This window comes from Lissotriton vulgaris, chromosome 1_2 (assembly GCF_964263255.1).
Source record: "Lissotriton vulgaris chromosome 1_2, aLisVul1.2, whole genome shotgun sequence".
Taxonomy (NCBI): domain Eukaryota; kingdom Metazoa; phylum Chordata; class Amphibia; order Caudata; family Salamandridae; genus Lissotriton; species Lissotriton vulgaris.
This window is the reverse complement of record NC_141686.1, coordinates 158,128,726-158,146,452: the sequence shown is the minus strand read 5'-3', so window position 1 is coordinate 158,146,452 and position 17,727 is coordinate 158,128,726. Positions and strand designations below refer to the sequence as shown.

The following is a 17,727-nucleotide window of genomic DNA, read 5'->3' as shown; positions in this document are numbered from 1 at the left end:
CGGTTTCTGGCTATCAGCCGTCTTCAGCCAGGATAGCTTGACTCCAGTGGTGTGGAGAGCATGGGACTCGCGTCTGAGCATACCCATCCCACTCGGGGTGACAAATGCAAAAACTGATAGCAAGAAACCCATCCTAGGATGCTTGATTCCGGTCCAGGAAAGACATGGCTTGGCAGTTCGGGCTGGACTGTTCCCATGAGGCACAGGGTCAAGGCTGATTTGCATATCACCTACACCAAGCAGGATGGCTCCGTAATCGGCATGTTCGAGGCATGTGGGCTGCTGAATTCATATCTGTGCATAGATCGCCGCCTAGTGTTGGGTCCGGATGTTTGCACATTGTTGTCCTGGAAGAGTCTTCGAAGTATCACGAGATAGGTGGCTCCTCCCCTGGACTACAGTGCGCATGGGCATCCTTTCCATCCTCGGATTATTTTTTTCCGCCATTGGGTTCGGATGTACTTTCTTTACTCAAGTTCGGAATCAATAGAAATCTTTTCTACAAGGCCTAAAGGCCTTCAGGGTCGTCGGTATTGTCATTTCGATCGGTGCCGAGTACTTTGTTCCAGTTCTTTTCGAGCAGGACGTGGAAGAGGGCCGCGTGACCTTTTCGACACCAGAGGCCCGATCGTCGATGGAACGGAGCCCGTTCAAACGATGCCCCCTTTGTAATTCTAAGTACCCACATATCGATGCACACCCGGTGTACAACAAGTGCCTATCTCCGGAGCACAATGAGGCCAACTGTCTAGCTTGTGCTCAATTCAGGTCAAAGAAGACGCTTCGAGTTCGACGCGCAGTGAGGCAGACGATGACTAAGCCAGCGCCCGGCCCGGTAAATATCTTCGATGAAGAAGACGATGAGGTCGTCGAGACTGAGGAGCCAGAACAGCAATCGGATCCCAGTTCGGAGCATTACTCCAACTATTATGAAGACGACGAACAAAATGTTGAGGATGAAAACATCGACGAGGTAGGGGACGACGCACTAGCCATAGGAGCCGTCGATGACGACTCGAGCGATGAACCAGGCCCAACCGTGAGTACGGGCCCGGTACAGACACTGAAAGACTTCCAGGAGCTCAGGTCGAGGCATCGCCGGAAGGCCTTAGCCAAGATCATGACGAACATTCTATAGCCTCGCGTCTCAGCCCGGCTAAGAATATATCACAAGAGCCATCGGTCGAACATTACCAGTCACTGGTTAAATCGAAACAGAAAGCCATGCAGTCGAAAACTAAACCGAAACTGCTGGAGACAGCCTTCGGATCGCAGAGTTCAGATCCCTCGGATTCGACGAAAAAGAAGGGTGTCGAACCGAAGATCGGTACACTGAAGTCCATGACTAAAGTCAAGCACGTCGAACCGACGAGGTCGATGTCGACTGACATCAACACAAATAAGGGACTCGATCCAAAGCAACAAGTCGACAGGTCACAGTTCGTCAAAGGCCTCGAGCCGAAGACCAAGAGCGGCTCGAAGGAGCACGTCGAGTCGAGGCAGAAGAGTGCGCCTCCAACGCAACAGGCGCCGAAGTCGACGCAAGGCCAACAACGTATTGGCGAAAAGACAAAGTCGGTCGGACCAATGACGATGCCGGCCCCGAAGAAGGTCAGTCAGTCTACAAAGACTATGCCACCGATAAAATTCGGACTGCCCCCGACTGCACGGCCTAAGGCGTTCGAACCAAAAACTGGGATCGAAACGTCCAAGAAGGTGTTGATGGGGAAAATGAGTCATTCTCTAGAAGAGGACATTGTGTACCAAGAGCCCTCCTATGATGAGCAGTCAAAGTTACATATTGACTCTAACTCTGACAAACTTACTATTTATCAGAGGAAGATCAGGCCAGAAAATCCTCTTGAAACATATAAAATTCCACTCAAGAAGAAAAGGGATTCTTCCACATCACCTGTTCTTTTTGAGACTGTAAGGTCCCATGGCCAGGACACTTTTGCATACTCACCCACACACACTGATGAGGATGTGGGGTATAACTACAATGAGGAATTTAATTATCCTGTGGACACGGATCAGGATGACCATACTCAAGCCTGGACAGACCCTGTAGACCCGGGGGAGTCACAGACTATTCCTGACACTCATTCTTATCCTGTCAAGACTTCGCCAACAGAGGATACAGCTGCGTTTAATGCATTAATAGAAAGGGCAGCAAACAATCATGAAGTGGAGATGCATGCTGACCCAATTGAAGAAGACTTCCTATTTGACACTTTCTCCACTTCAGAGAAGTCAGTCAAGACATTGCCAATGTTGAAAGGTGTCCTTAAACACGAAGGAGACATTTTCAAGGAAACCACAAGAGCAAGGGTTGTTAACCCTAGAATTGAAAGAAAATTCGGCACCTGTGGACCCTACATATATAAAGGGACAGCTGACATTGGACTCTTTGGTGGTATCAAATGCTTGTAAGCGTGCCAACTCCCAAACCACTGGTAATGCTCCTCCTCAAGACAAGGAGTCTAAGATATTATAGGCTTCTGGAAAAAGGGTGGCTGCTCAAGCAGCTAATATATGGAGAATTTCTAATACGCAAGCCCTATTAGCCAGATATGATAGGGCTCACTATGACACAGTAGAGCAACTGCTACAACATTTGCCTGATGTCTACAAGGAGGGAGCGGAAACACTGATACAAGAGGAAAAACTCATATCTAACGCATCCATTAAATGTTCGCTAGACGCAGCAGACACCGCAGCCAGGGCCATCAACACAAGTGTCATGCTCAGGAGACATGCGTGGTTACGCATCTCTGGGTTCAAACCTGAGATTCAAACCACATTATTAAGTCAACCTGTGAACCCTGATTATTTATTTGGTCCTGATGTGGACACAATATTAGAAAAGATTAAAAAGGACACAGAGACAGCCAAGTCTATGGGTGCCTTGCAGTCGCAACAATTCAGAGGAGGCTCCTTTCGTCGCTCCGGTAACAGAGGAGCTACACGAGGCCAGGCATCTCAGCAGACTCCATACAATAAAGGGAGCACGCAAACCACCTATAATAAAAACAATAGAGGTGGATACCGTGGCAACAGAGGGAATAACAACACCAGATCCTCCGCCAATACTAAACAGTGACGTCTTGTCACTGCCCCCAGACACTGGTCGGGGGACGATTACAGCAGTTCATGCCAGTCTGGGAAAGCATTACCACAGACAGGTGGGTGAGACAACTTATCCAGTACGGCTATTGTCTAGAGCTAACCTCCACTCCACCCAACATACCCCCAAGACACCGTCCTATGTCCGCAGAGCACATACACTTATTGCAGCAAGAGGTCATCAGCATGCTGCAAAAAGGGGCCATAGAACTCGTACCTATAGAACTACAGGGTACAGGGGTATACTCGCTGTACTTCTTAATTCCCAAAAAAAAGACGGGTCTCAGGCCAATATTGGACCTCAGGCCCCTAAACCAATACATCTTGTCAGAACATTTTCACATTCTCACATTACAGCAGGTTCTACCATTACTCAGTCAGGGAGATTTCCTCGCAACACTAGACCTAAAAGACGCATATTTCCACATACCTATACATCCGGCACACAGGAAATATCTCGGGTTTACCATACAGAATCAGCACTACCAGTTCAAGGTCCTGCCTTTCGGGGTGACAAGAGCCCCCAGGGTGTTTACCAAGTGCCTAGCCACAGTAGCTGCGCACCTACGGAGACAGCATATTCACGTCTACCCCTATCTGGACAAACGGCTTATCCAAGCAAAGTCAGCCCAGCAATGTGCCAGCCACATGTCCCGCACTATTCACCTACACAGCCTCGGATTCTCATTAAACTACCCAAAGTCTCATCTTCAACCCGCCCACATACGACAGTACCTGGGAGCGACAATAGACACTCTGGCAGCAAAGGCACAGCCAAACTCAGCAAGAATCAACAGCATTCAATTACTGATTCAGAAATTCAGACCTCAACACTCGCTCCCAGCACAGGTGTTTATGCAGTTGATAGGCATGATGGCCTCCTGCATCTTCATAGTCCCTCACGCGAGACTACACATTCGTCCGCTTCTGGAGTGCTTAGCACAATAGTGGACCCAGGCTCAAGGACAATTAAAAGACCTAGTGTTGGTGACCTGTCGCGCATACAACTCTCTGCATTGGTGGAACCCACAAAACCTTTGCAAGGGACGACCGTTCCAAGACCCTATTACCACAAATAGTGCTGACAACGGACGCATCTCTCATAGGATGGGGAGCGCATGTCCTCCATTACACAGTGCAGGGACTATGGACGACACAGCAAAAGAAGATGCACATCAACCTGCTGGAACTGATGACAATCTTTATGGCAATGAAGGCGTTCAAGGTACATCTGTGCAACAAAGTAGTGTTGATCCGAACAGACAACATGACTGCCATGTAATACATACAGAAGCAGCGAGGAACACACTCTCCACAGTTGTCACATCTAGCGCAAAGCATGTGGAAGTGGGCCATTCAGAGAAAAATATTCCTCATGGCGGAACACCTCCCAGGCAGGAACAACCAGATGGCAGATCTGCTCAGCAGACACAGCCACCAGATGCGCGAGTGGGAGATACATCCCTCAGTGCTCCTACTGTACTTCCAGCAGTGGAGCCACCCAGAGATAGACCTGTTCGCCCACAAGGGAAAATGCAAAATCCCAAAGCTTCGCCGCCAGGTTTCCACATCCGCAGTCTCAGGGCAATGCGATCTGGATGAACTGGTCTGGCAGATTTGCGTACGCCTTTCCACCAGCCCCGCTCATACCACTAGTGGCACGCAAACTGCGACAACACTCAATGACACTCATCCTAGTTGCTCCAACGTGGGCGAGGCAACCATGGTACACCACGTTCCTAGAACTTTCCGTGGTGCCTCATCAAAGGCTGCGACTAACACCGAGTCTTTTAACGCAGAGCCATGGAGACATTCAGCACCCAGATCCGCAACAGTTAAACCTTGCAATCTGGTTCCTGAAGTCATAGTTTGGTTACCTGAACTTGCCTCCTGACTGTATGAATATTATCAAGGAGGCAAGAAGACCTACCACCACAGCATGCTATGCGGCAAAGTGGAAACAATTTGTCATTTATTGTAACAATAATGACACAAATCCACTAGATGCATCAACTCAAAACATCATATGTTATCTGTTACATTTACACAGATGCAATCTAGCCTACAGTTCCATACGTATACATTTAGCTGCGGTGGCAGCTTATCTTCAGAACAGGCAGCACCTTTCACTCTTCAGAGTGCCTGCTATTAAAGCTTTCATGGAGGGACTTAAACAAGTGATTCCTCCTAGACACCCACCTTCACCTGTCTGGAACCTAAACGTGGTTCTAACCAGACTGATGGGACCACCTTTTGACACTCTATACTCGTGTGAAATACAATTCCTAACGTGGAAAGTGTTTTTTTAGTGGCGATTACATCACTTAGAAGAGTTAGTGAGCTGCAAGCCCTAACTATTCAGGAGCCATTCATCCAAATTCACACAAATAGGGTAGTGCTACGTACAAACCCTAAATTTATGCCAAAGGTGGTATCCCAGCTTCACATCAATCAAACAATAGAACTGCCAGTGTTCTTCCCTAATCCAGATTCAGTGGCAGAAAGAGCTCTACACATAATAGACGTTAAGAGAGCTCTCCTGTACTATATAGAAAGGACAAAACATTTCAGAAAAACTAAGCAACTGTTTGTTGCCTTTTCACCGCAGCACAAAGGCAACCCCATTTCTAGATCAGGTTTAGCCAGATAGATTGTTAAGTGCATACAGATTTGTTATCAGAAAGCTAAACGCACATTAACAGTTCCCCCAAGAGCGCATTCAACACGCAAGCTAGGGGCATCCATGGCTTTCCTAGGAAACATTCCTCTAGCAGAAATATGTAGAGCAGCCACATGGTCTACCATACACACATTTACTAAACACTACTGCGTAGATGTACACTCCAAACCGCAAGCAGCTGTAGGACAGGCTGTTCTCAAGACTTTTTCAGACTGCTGCAGCTGGCACGGGCAACCACCGCTAAGGGGGAGACTGCTATACATTCTATGCACAGATATGAATTCAGCAGCCCACATGCCTCGAACATAATATGCTACTTACCAGTAGGCATCTGTTCTTGGCATGTAGGGCTGCTGACATTCATATCGCCCGCCCTCCTCCCTGGTGCCTATCGCAGCAGAAGCACTCAGAATTAACCTCTAGCATGGACATCACTTACTGTATCATACTCCATCTCTGCTACAATGGCGAAAAACAATCTGAGGATGGAAAGGATGCCCATGCGCACTGTAGTCCAGGGGAGGAGCCACCTATCTCGTGATACTTCGAAGACTCTTCCAGGACAACAATGTGCAATCATCCGGACCCAACACTAGGCGGCGATCTATGCACAGATATGAATGTCAGCAGCCCTACATGCCAAGAACAGATGCATACTGGTAAGTAGCATGTTCCATCAAGGCACGAGGCCGCCTTTGATATGTGATTACAGCTTTCCCAGACAGGGAAAACGCCAACCACTTGGCCTGGGACTATTTGGCACCATTAGAAAATAGATATGGATGGAGGCGTGGTGCACTACCAGTCCAGTCACACCCCTAAAGTGAACTAACTGATGTTCCCCCACCTTTAAAAAATTCTGCCATCTGGTGATGACAGAATTAAGAACTCTGGGACAAGGTTATGCCCACTTTCCTCAGACAATAGCCATATAGGGGTGTAGTGACCCCAAGGGTAAGTAGTCCATTGGCTTATGCCCAATAATTTTGTATTTAGGTAAGCCCCTGGCATCAGGAAAGCAGATTCCACCCACCTGAAGAGAAGAAGGACATGAGTCGCAAAAAACAAGAACTGAGGACAGCAACTGACTTGGCACCAACCCTGCCTGCAGTCGCCGACAGTTGTGCCAAAGTTGACTTGTCCTGCAGCTGCTGTGCTTCCCAAAGCCTGGGAGGACTGCCGGCTCTTCAAGAAGCAACCAGGATCTCCCTTTAGGTAGTGGAGCTGCTTCCCTGCAGGCCCCCAAGAAGAACTGTGAGGGCTCTAGATCTCCACAAACCTGATACCAGAAAGCACCACTGCACCTGTGCCCCTCAGCCCGAGTCAAAGTGGGCCAACCGTGCCAGCAAGGTCCTGAGACCCTCCAAAATCCAACCCCACCTTGGGTTTGCCTGATTGCACTCCCATTCACCGCCTGCAGACTGTTTGTGCAGACCCCTCTACCGCAAGTGTATTGGACCCCACCTCTCTAGGAGAAGAGGACCAAAGGTTTCCCTACATGCCTGAGCATTGTGAGACCTGAGACACTCCTGTTGGTTCATTACCTTGGCCACACCTGGGTTGGCACACAGGCTTGCCCCATCTTGGATTTTAAGAGTGAGGGGTAACGTGGGATTGTTTTCAGTAGGGCAAACAGGAACTGCTTCAAAATTAGGCATCTTGACCCCAGGAACTTCTACCCCATTAGTTAGGCAGTGCCTAGGAGCCACTCACACCCACTAGCTGCCTCAGTCACATTTGCAATTCCTCCAGTAATCTTCTGGTTCGAGGCATGTGGGCTGCTGAATTCATATCTTGTGCATAGATCGCCGCCTAGTGTTGGGTCCGGATGATTGCACTTTGTTGTCTTGGAAGAGTCTTCGAAGTATCACGAGATATGTGACTTCTCCCCTGGACTACAGTGCGCATGGGCATCTTCTCCATCCTCAGATTGTTTTTTTCCGCCATTGGGTTCGGATGTAAACTCCTATACTCCAACTTTGGAATCAAAAACAAAACTTTTCTAAAGGCCAAAAGACCTTCGATTCAACGGTATTGTTTTCGCTCGATCCTCTCTACTCGGTCCAGCCTTCCATCTCGAAGCGGTCGTCGACGCGGGCCGTAGGGCCTTTTCGACGCTACGTGAGCCGACCGTCGATGGAAAGAAGCCCGTTTACAAGGTGCCCACAATGCCAATCCAAGTGCCCACATACTGATAAGCACTCAGTATGCAACAAGTGCCTTTCACCAGACCATACGGAAGAAAGCTGTCCAGCCTACGCCCAGTTTCGATCGACGAAAACTATTCGAAACCGACGTGCCGCCAGGCAAAAGATGCAGCGACAGGCACCGGACCCGGACAACATTGTCGATGATGACCAGGATCTACAAGAAGCTCCAGACTCTGACCTAGAGATCGTCACCGTCGAGGACTACTCGGACTCCGATGACGACATCCCACCTGGGCAAACTGTGAGTACCCTGCCCCGAAACCATCTACCCCGTTACCAAAGGCTCCGGTCAAGGCATCGCCAAAGGGCCTTAGCCAAGATCAGAAAAAAGTTTCGCGTGCCCCGCCATCCAGCTCTGCTCCGAAACCGAAACCTTCGGAAACACCAGGACCCAGTAACATCGTCCCAAGGAAGGTTCCAGAGCCAAAGAAGGTCGTCAACCCGAAGGGCGTCGATCCGAAAATGGCCGCACACTCAAAGAGCGTCGAGCCGAAAAAGACTGTCGACCCCAAGAAGGCTGCACAGCCCAAACTTGTCAAGCCAAGAGTGGTTGTCGAACCGAACAAGGGCACACAACCAAAGGGCGCCGAACCAAAAAAGCACAAAAATCCGTCGACCCGGCAAAAGGCGCCGTACCTAAACCCGCGTTGAGGCCAGAAAAACCTATCGATCCGAAGACACCGGCTCCGAAAACACCAGTCGATCCAAAGAATACAATCTACTCGGGAAAGGACACTCATCCAAAAAAGCCGAAGTCACCAGTCGATCCGAAAAGGAACATCGACTCTGAAAAGGACACTCCTCCAAAGAAACCTACGGTGCACAAAAAAACGCGTCGAACCAAAAGTCACGGTCGACCCGAAAAAATCGGTTACTAAGCCAAAAGTCGTCGAAAAACCAAAGTCGAACACTCAACCCAGGACTGTAGAGGAAGAACTCTTCCACCCAGATCCCTCTGACGACCAAGCAAAAATATACATCAATCCAGAGACTGGTAAAGTTACCATCCTGCATAGGAAAAAGAGGCCTTTGGACTTTGAACCTCAGTCCCCTATTCCATTGAAGAAAAAGGACTTTGGGACTTCTCCCTCTAGACCCTTCATTCCTTTTCAACCTATCATGCCTACTACTCCATTTAATCCCTACTCTCCTTATTCTCCTTCTCAACATGGGGACAATGAAGGTAGCACAGGGGATGAGCCACAGCCTCAATATGATTTCACACAGGATCCTGAACCACAAGAGAAACCATGGGAAGAGCCAACTGACCCTTACAACACCCATCCCATCCCTGATATATCCTCTTATCCTACTAAGCCGTCACCTACTCATGACACCGTAGTTTTTAATCAACTCATAGACAGGGCTGCACAGTTCCACAACGTAGATATGCATAACGACCCTGTTGAGGAAGACTTCTTCTTTGACACCTTCCCTACATCAGAAAAATGTGTCAAAACACTTCCCATGTTAAATGGAGTTCTGAAACATGCACCCGACATATTTAAGGATACAGCCAGGGCACGGGTAATCAACCCCAGAATAGAAAAAAAGTATAGGGCAGCTCCTACAGACCCTACTTACATCAGAGGGCAGTTACCACTTGATTCCCTGGTAGTGGCCAACGCACGTAAAAGAGCCAACTCCCAAACCACTGGGGAAGCACCTCCCTCCGACAAGGAGTCAAAAATGCCAGAGGCATCAGGGAAAAGGGTAGCGGCACAAGCCTCCAACTCATGGATGATCGCTAATACACAAGCCCTACTGACTCGTCACGACAGGGCGCATTACGACCAGCTAGAAACCCTAATGCAACACTTACCTGAGCCTTTCAAAGCACAAGCCCAAGATCTCATACAGGAGGGAAAAGTCATAATAAACTCCTCCATCAAATGCGCGCTAGACACTGCAGCTAGGTCAATTAACACTAGCGTCCTACTACGCAGACATGCATGGCTGCGTATTTCTGGTTTTAAAAATGAGGTGCAGTCCACCATTTTTAACCAGCCTGTTAATCAGGATTTTCTATTTGGCCCTGCTGTCGACACCATTTTGGATAAAATGAAAAAGGACACAGAGACGGCAAAATCAATGGGGGCATTGCAATTTCAGCAACATAGAGGCTCCTTTCGTCGCTCCTCATACAGAGCGACTACACGAGGAAATACCTCACAAACAACGGCCTCATACAAAAGTAACACACAAGGTTCCTTTAACAAGAACACAACCAGAGGAGGTTACAGAGGTAACAATAACAAGGGGAGAGGACGTGGAGGCAATAACATCAGAGCCTCCACTGCCTCAAAACAGTGACTCCATTACGCTACCTCCAGACCACTTAACACCGGTCGGAGACAGACTCCAACATTTCCTACATGTCTGGAATGCAATTACCACAGACAGGTGGGTGAGAGAAATTATCCAGTCTGGCTACTGCCTAGAACTGACTTCTACACCACCAAACATGCCACCCAGACATCGTCCAATGTCCAGAGAACACATCACCCTGCTACAACAAGAGGTGAACTGCATGCTAGAAAAGGGGGCCATAGAGCAAGTCCCTTTCCAACAGCAAGGGACAGGAGTGTACTCCCTATATTTACTTATTCCCAAGAAGGATGGCTCTCTCAGACCAATATTGGACCTCAAACCCCTAAATCAATACATACTGTCGGAGCACTTTCATATGATAACCCCACAACAAGTGCTCCTGTTGCTACAACAAGGAGATTTCCTAGCAACACTGGACCTCAAAGATGCATATTTCCACATACCCATCCATCCAGCCCACAGAAAATACCTCCGGTTCACAATAGAAGGTCAACACTACCAATTCAAGGTTTTGCCCTTCGGGGTTACCACGGCTCCAAGAGTGTTTACAAAATGCTTAGTGACAGTGGCAGCACATCTCAGGGCAGCACGTCCATGTGTACCCTTACCTGGACGATTGGCTAATACAAGCAAAATCGTTCTAACAATGTGCAGCGGACACGTCTCAGACAATCCAGTTGCTACACAGCTTAGGCTTTTCAATCAACTACACAAAATCACATCTGCAACCGTCCCACACACAGCAGTACCTGGGAGCCACCATAAACACCTCAGTGGCAAAGGCATATCCAAACTCAGCGAGGATAGCCAGTATGCAGACACTCATTCGCAAATTCCTGCCAAAACACTCTTTGCCAGCTCAAGTCTTCATGCAGCTCATAGGCATGATGGCCTCCTGCATATTCATTGTCCCCCATGCCAGACTTCAAATGCGCCCATTACAGGCATGCCTAGCATGGCAATGGAACCAGGCTCAAGGACAACTAAAAGACCTAGTGTTGGTAGACAGTCACACTCACAACTCTCTGCAGTGGTGGAACCCACAAAACCTTTCCAAGGGGCGACTGTTCCAAGAGCCAACTTGTTCCAAGAGCCGGTTCCACAACTAGTTCTAACAGCGGACGCATCACTGACAGGCTGGGGAGCACATCTCCTTCAATACACAGTACAAGGGCTCTGGACAAACAAACAGAAAAAGCTGCATATCAACCAACTGGAATTGCTAGCAATATTCCTAGCCCTAAAAGCATTTCAGAAATACTTGTACAGCAAGACAGTGTTGATCCAGACGAATAACATGACCGTGATGTACTATATCCAGAAACAGGGAGGAACGCACTCTCCACAGCTGTCCCATCTGGCACAAAGCATATGGAAGTGGGCGATTCCCAAAAACATTTTTCTCCTAGCAGAACACCTTCCAGGGAAGGACAATCAGGTTGCCGACCTGCTCAGCAGGCACAGCCAACAACTACACGAATGGGAGATTAACCCCCAGGTTCTCCAGCCATTCTTCGAGGAGTGGGGTCACCCAGAAATAGACCTGTTCGCCACAAAAGAAAACTCGAAATGCCAATACTTTGCCGCCAGGTTTCCACATCCATTGTCACAGGGCAATGCGATATGGATGAACTGGTCAGGCAGATTTGCGTATGTTTTTCCCCCAGCACCACTGATCCCGCTGGTGGCACGCAAACGGCGGCAACACTCCCTCACACGTGGGTGAGACAGCCGTGGTACACAACGTTCCTGGAACTCTCAGTAGTTCCCCATCAAAGACTGTGCCTTGCACCTCATCTTCTAACTCAGAACCATGGAGAAATCAGACACTCAGATCCCAATCAAATGAACCTAGCGATCTGGCTCATGGGGTCTTAGAGTTTGGATACCTTAACCTTCCCCCAGATTGCATGAACATCATTAGGGAGGCAAGAAGACCAACCACACGATCGTGCTATGCAGCTGAATGGAAGAGATTTGTTATTTACTGCAACAATAATCAAATCAACCCCTTAGACGCTTCAATACAAAACATTATATGTTACCTGCTGCATCTACAAAGATGTAACTTAGCATACTCTTCAATACGACTACACCTCGCTGCTATAGCAGCATACCTTCAAAACAGGCAACACCTTTCACTGTTTAGAATACCAGCAATCAAAGCCTTCATGGAGGGTTTGAAAAGGGTGATTCCTCTTGGCTGGCATCTCAATATAGTACTTACCAGACTCATGGGCCCTCCTTTCGAACCTTTACATTCATGCGAACTACAATTCTTAACGTGGAAAGTTGCATTTTTGGTAGCTATCACCTCACTCCGAAGAGTGAGCGAATTACAAGCACTGACAATTCAAGATCATTTCATGCAGGTACATGCCAACAGGGTGGTTCTTAGAACAAACCCTAAATTCATGCCTAAGGTTGTATCCAATTTCCATATCAACCAATCAATAGAACTGCCAGTGTTCTTTCAAAATCCACAGTCAGTAGCTGAGAGAGCCCAGCTCTACTTTATTATGTGGACAGAACTAAATCCTTTAGGAAAACAAGACCACTGTTTGTTGCCTTTGCACCACAGCACAAAGGGAATCCAATTTCAAAATCAGGAATAGCCAGATGGATAGTTAAATACATTCAAATATGCTATCAAAAGGCAAAACCCACTTTAACCGTCCCCCCAAGAGCACACTCCACAAGGAAAATGGGGGCATCCATGGCTTTCCTAGGAAATATTCCTCTTGAAGATATCTGTAAGGCAGCCACATGGACCACCATACACACTTTCACAAAACACTACTGTGTAGATGTGCAAACAAAACAGCAAGCTGCTGTAGGCCAGGCTGTCCTCAAAACTCTTTTTCAAACTGCTGCAGCTGGCACAGGTAGCCACCGCTAGAGGAGATACTGCTATACAGTCTATGCACAAGATATGAATTCAGCAGCCCACATGACTCGAACAGAACATGCTACTTACCAGTATGCATCTATTCTTGGCATGTAGGGCTGCTGACATTCATATCGCCCGCCCTCTTCCCCGGTGCCTGTAGCAGCTGCAGCATTATCTCTTACTTTACTATCCCCATCTTTGTCACAATGGCGAAAAACAATCTGAGGATGGAGAAGATGCCCATGCGCACTGTAGTCCAGGGGAGGAGTCACCTATCTCGTGATACTTCGAAGACTCTTCCAAGACAACAAAGTGCAAGCATCCGAACCCAACACTAGGCGGCGATCTATGCACAAGATATGAATGTCAGCAGCCCTACATGCATGCCAAGAACAGATGCATACTGGTAAGTAGCATATTCCTTCCATATCCTTGATGATTCAACAAGGGTTTTCAATTCTTTATCATTTGGGACTGCATACTGTTGCTCTTTTTGAACTTGGAACAGAGGAAAAGTATATGGCACTACATTTAGAACCGGCATAGCTAGATTTGATTGCCTAGGGAAAAACAGTCATGCCTTTACTGGTAAAGAAAGAAAACAAGCCTGATTTACTTCCTTCCCAGATGTCCTGTGTTTTTTTTTACTACTTCTCCAGTATTGGATCTTTCATAGATTCACATGCTTGAATCATCCCGGTCGTCGAAGTGTGATATGGCCGGGATGCCCGTCACCCCCTCCCAACACAATCCCCAAAGGAAGGGAAGTCGGACGCAGTCTTGAACTTTTGGAAGGCGGGAGGGAGTCACCCTCCCGGCCGTATTTATTAAAATATGAAACAAAATTTAAAACATTAAATAAAAGTTTCATAATCATGTACAATTTTACATTTATTACATTTCGATGAAGACATGTTCTTTGGCTAACCTTAACAGATCTCTAATACAAAGGTTTCCTAGTCGAGTCTAACATCCTGCAAATGCATACATTCTAAATAAAAATTGTACATCCTAGCATTAAGGGCCAACGGCAAGGTCTTAACCGGTGTCAGATCCCTACTACCAAAACTCTCGCCCTCACGGTGTGAGTAGCGCATGCGCAGAGGACTGTACCCTCATTGCCAACTGTAATTTCCCTTGTCTTGGTGGGGGCCCCCCTTTCCACTCGACGCCATCTTAAAGGTCATCCGAGTTCCCGTGTGAGGTATCTGTAGGAAGGACAGCGTGGACTCCCCCTCCCCCGCCCCCCTCCATCCCCACACTCTCTATCCGCCGTCGCGGATATCCGGCCCCCGGGAAATTAGTAGGAGGGGCATATAGCCGCCTCCTCCCCTGGAAGGGGCCTATGGCCGTCTCCCCTTAGGCGACCCATCCTTATTGGGTGCCGCCTCCCCGTGGGAGGGGCCAATGGCCGCCTCCCCCGGGCGCTCCCATCCATAGTGGGTGGCGCCCCCCTCTAGGGACCTTGAAATTACTGCTCACCGATCATGACCTTACCGCCACAGGCCGGATAGTTGACCGGCTATCCGGCCCCCCCAAACTCCTCCTAAAGGTCATGCTTCCTCAAACCCCTTAGCCATGCTATGAAGTCTCCTATGAGTAAAACATTCCCCTCCCGGGACAGGTGAACCCCATCATTCAGATACATGTGATCACCCCGAATACACCCATGAGGGATGCTATGCAACTGCGCAGAGCGAAACAATCTACCAATTTTATTGTTTACCTTCTTCACCGAATGGTTCAGTGCTGACACCGAAAGGCCCCCCCGCCATACTTTCCTGGGAATCATGTGGGACCAGGCAATCGTACACCCCGGGATTCTCTTTGCCAACCAGCTAACAGCAGACAAAACTTTCTCAAACAACACTCGTCTACCCAGTGTCACCAAGTCATTGCCCCCCAGGTGTACTATGACTACAGATGGCGGTGACCTTTGCCGCCCTAAGAGACCTTCAACAAAAGACTCGAATTGGTCAAAACAGAGCCCACCCTTCCCATGGAAGGTCACTCTGTACCCGTATTCCCCAGCTGCGCGAATCGCGTCACCTGCTTTGAATACGTCCCCGGCACGCCTCACGTATGAGTGGCCCACGACCCACACCACTCTCTCTTTAGACGGTGATCCATGACCGCTGGTCTCCTGGTACTGGGTCGACTGCAAATTCCGCCCCGCGTGACAGGCTCGCGAAACTGTAATTCAAACAAAAGACAAAAAGCGTGAGTGCATGTCAATTGACTTACAACATGTGTAATCGCACATACCTTCTGAAGCAATTCGAGGACCATCGTCCCAACTGTTTCACTTCATCCGCACTCTGACCCCTGGCTGTAGCCTCAGTAGCAGCCCCTATCCTAAAGGAGTGGGTCCCAAAATCGCTCGGGTCCATGCCTGCGGCAGCGATTGTCAGTGCTAGCACCCTCTGGAACTGAAACCTCGTCAGTGGGGTGCCATCCTTGTTCCTCAGCAAACTCCCCCCCCATGTAGCAGCCCTCAGTGCCAAGTATTCCTCTATACACATTATCAGGCACGTGGGGGACCCCCGCTTGCGCTGCACAATAACACTATTTCCCGTAGCCCCCTGGTCGGTCTTGGACCTGGCTATCGTGGCTACCATCGAATCACCCCTAATTAGGACGTGATCCCTGCACAAGCCTCCTTCAACGTCTTTCTTATTCCTTGCGACCAGTTCGCTCACCCGCATAGCCCCATGGAATGCTAATGCAAAAGCTGCCCGGAACAGAACTGCTTCTAAGTGGGAGGAGCATGTCTCGACTAGTTTCGCCATGAGTAGGGACAACCTTTCTAAGCCTATCGGGTGCCTCTCATCTTGCTTGCGACCCTCAAGGCGCTGCCAGCCGCGAAGGGCTTTTTTCGCCAAACAAGAACTTGTTGGGTCCTTTATGCCATGCACCTGCGCCATAAAAGAAATGGCCGCCCTGTGCCTATTGGCCGTTGCCGCTGATCGGCCTTCTCGGTGTAGAGCTACCAAGAACCCCAGGAAGGATTCCTCCTGACCCCAGTTCTGACTCCCTGTCGGGCCCAAAAATGTGCAATAGGAACGAAACGCTCCTTCGTATGCTTTCCTCGTCCTGGGGGCTAAGCTTGCTGCCACGAGGTCTTGTAATCCGGGGCACCGATTAGCCAAAGTGCTTCGGGGAATGGTGCCACCACTAGGTCCGCTGTAGGTAGATAACCCCTGAACGCCTGCATATGTGAACGAGAGAGTGCATCAGCTGCATGATTCAGTACGCCTGGCACATGTTTCGCCCTAAACTGTACATTCAGTCTCATGCAAAGCAGCACAACTTCCTTCAACAATCTCAAGATCCATTTGCAGCGTGCTGCCTGTTGGTTAATGCATTCGACCACCGTCATATTATCAGACCAAAACACCACTGCGTGGTCCCTGAAGTTGTCCGGCCATGCCATCAGAGCAACCCAAATGGGGAATAACTCCAAGAACCCAATGTTACCTGTGAGGCCGCTGGAGTACCACCAGGCCGGCCATGTTTGCGCCGACCATCGATTACCTAAGATGGCGCCAAATCCCACGCTCCCGCCGAGTCAGTCCACAGACCTAGTTCATCTGACGACACTGGCGGCTTGTTCCACACGACTCGACCGTTGAAGTCTGCCAGAAATGCCAACCAAATGCGCATATCCTGGCGAACCTCTGCCGACAGTCTCGTACGGTGGTGCCCCTCTTTGAGACCGACCATAGCTTGTGCAATAGAGCGTGAGAAAGGGTGGCCCATAGGTATTACCCTCAAAGCAAAGTTAAGCTGACCCACTGTTTGCTGTAACTGGTGCAGGGTCACTTTCTCTTTACCCAGGCATTGCATCAAGGAAGCCCTAAACTTGGCCACCTTTTCCATCGGTAAACGGAAACATCCCTCCACAGAATCGAGCTCAATTCCCAGAAACTCCCGTGAAGTAGATGGTCCAACCGTCTTACCTGGTGCCAGTGGGACTCCAAACTCCCTCATGAGGATGCAGAAGTCGTGCAGCGCCTGCGCACATTTCGTATCGCCGGCTGCCCCCAAGAACAGGAAGTCATCGAGATAGTGCATAACATGCCTATGCCCTGTGGCCTCGGTGAATGCCCACTCTAAAAAACAACTGAACATTTCAAAATAGGCACAAGAAATGGAACAACCCATAGGCATGCATTTATCCATGTAATAACTTCCTTGAAATGCAAAACCTAGCAAGCGCTGATCCTGTGGGTGTACCGGGAGCAACCGGAACGCCGATTCGATATCTGATTTCGCCATCAGCGCCCCGGGGCCCAGGCGATTCAACATGACCACGGCCTCTTCGAACGATGCGTACCGTACTGAACAGACTTCTGGGTCAATGGCCTCGTTCACCGAGGAACCCCTTGGAGCAGACAGGTTATGGATAAGCCGAAACTCCCCCGGGTCTTTCTTCGGGACCACCCCTAACGGGGAACAGATGAAATCCGCCACCGGTGGGCGATGAAAAG

General features: G+C 49.0%; 1 protein-coding gene across 1 annotated transcript in view; it reads left to right on the top strand.

Moving 5' to 3' along the window:
- The window catches only part of FBXO7 (F-box protein 7), a 161,178-nt gene that overhangs the window by 121,377 nt on the left and 22,074 nt on the right, over window positions 1–17,727 (top strand). The gene's annotated exons all lie outside the window — the stretch shown is intronic.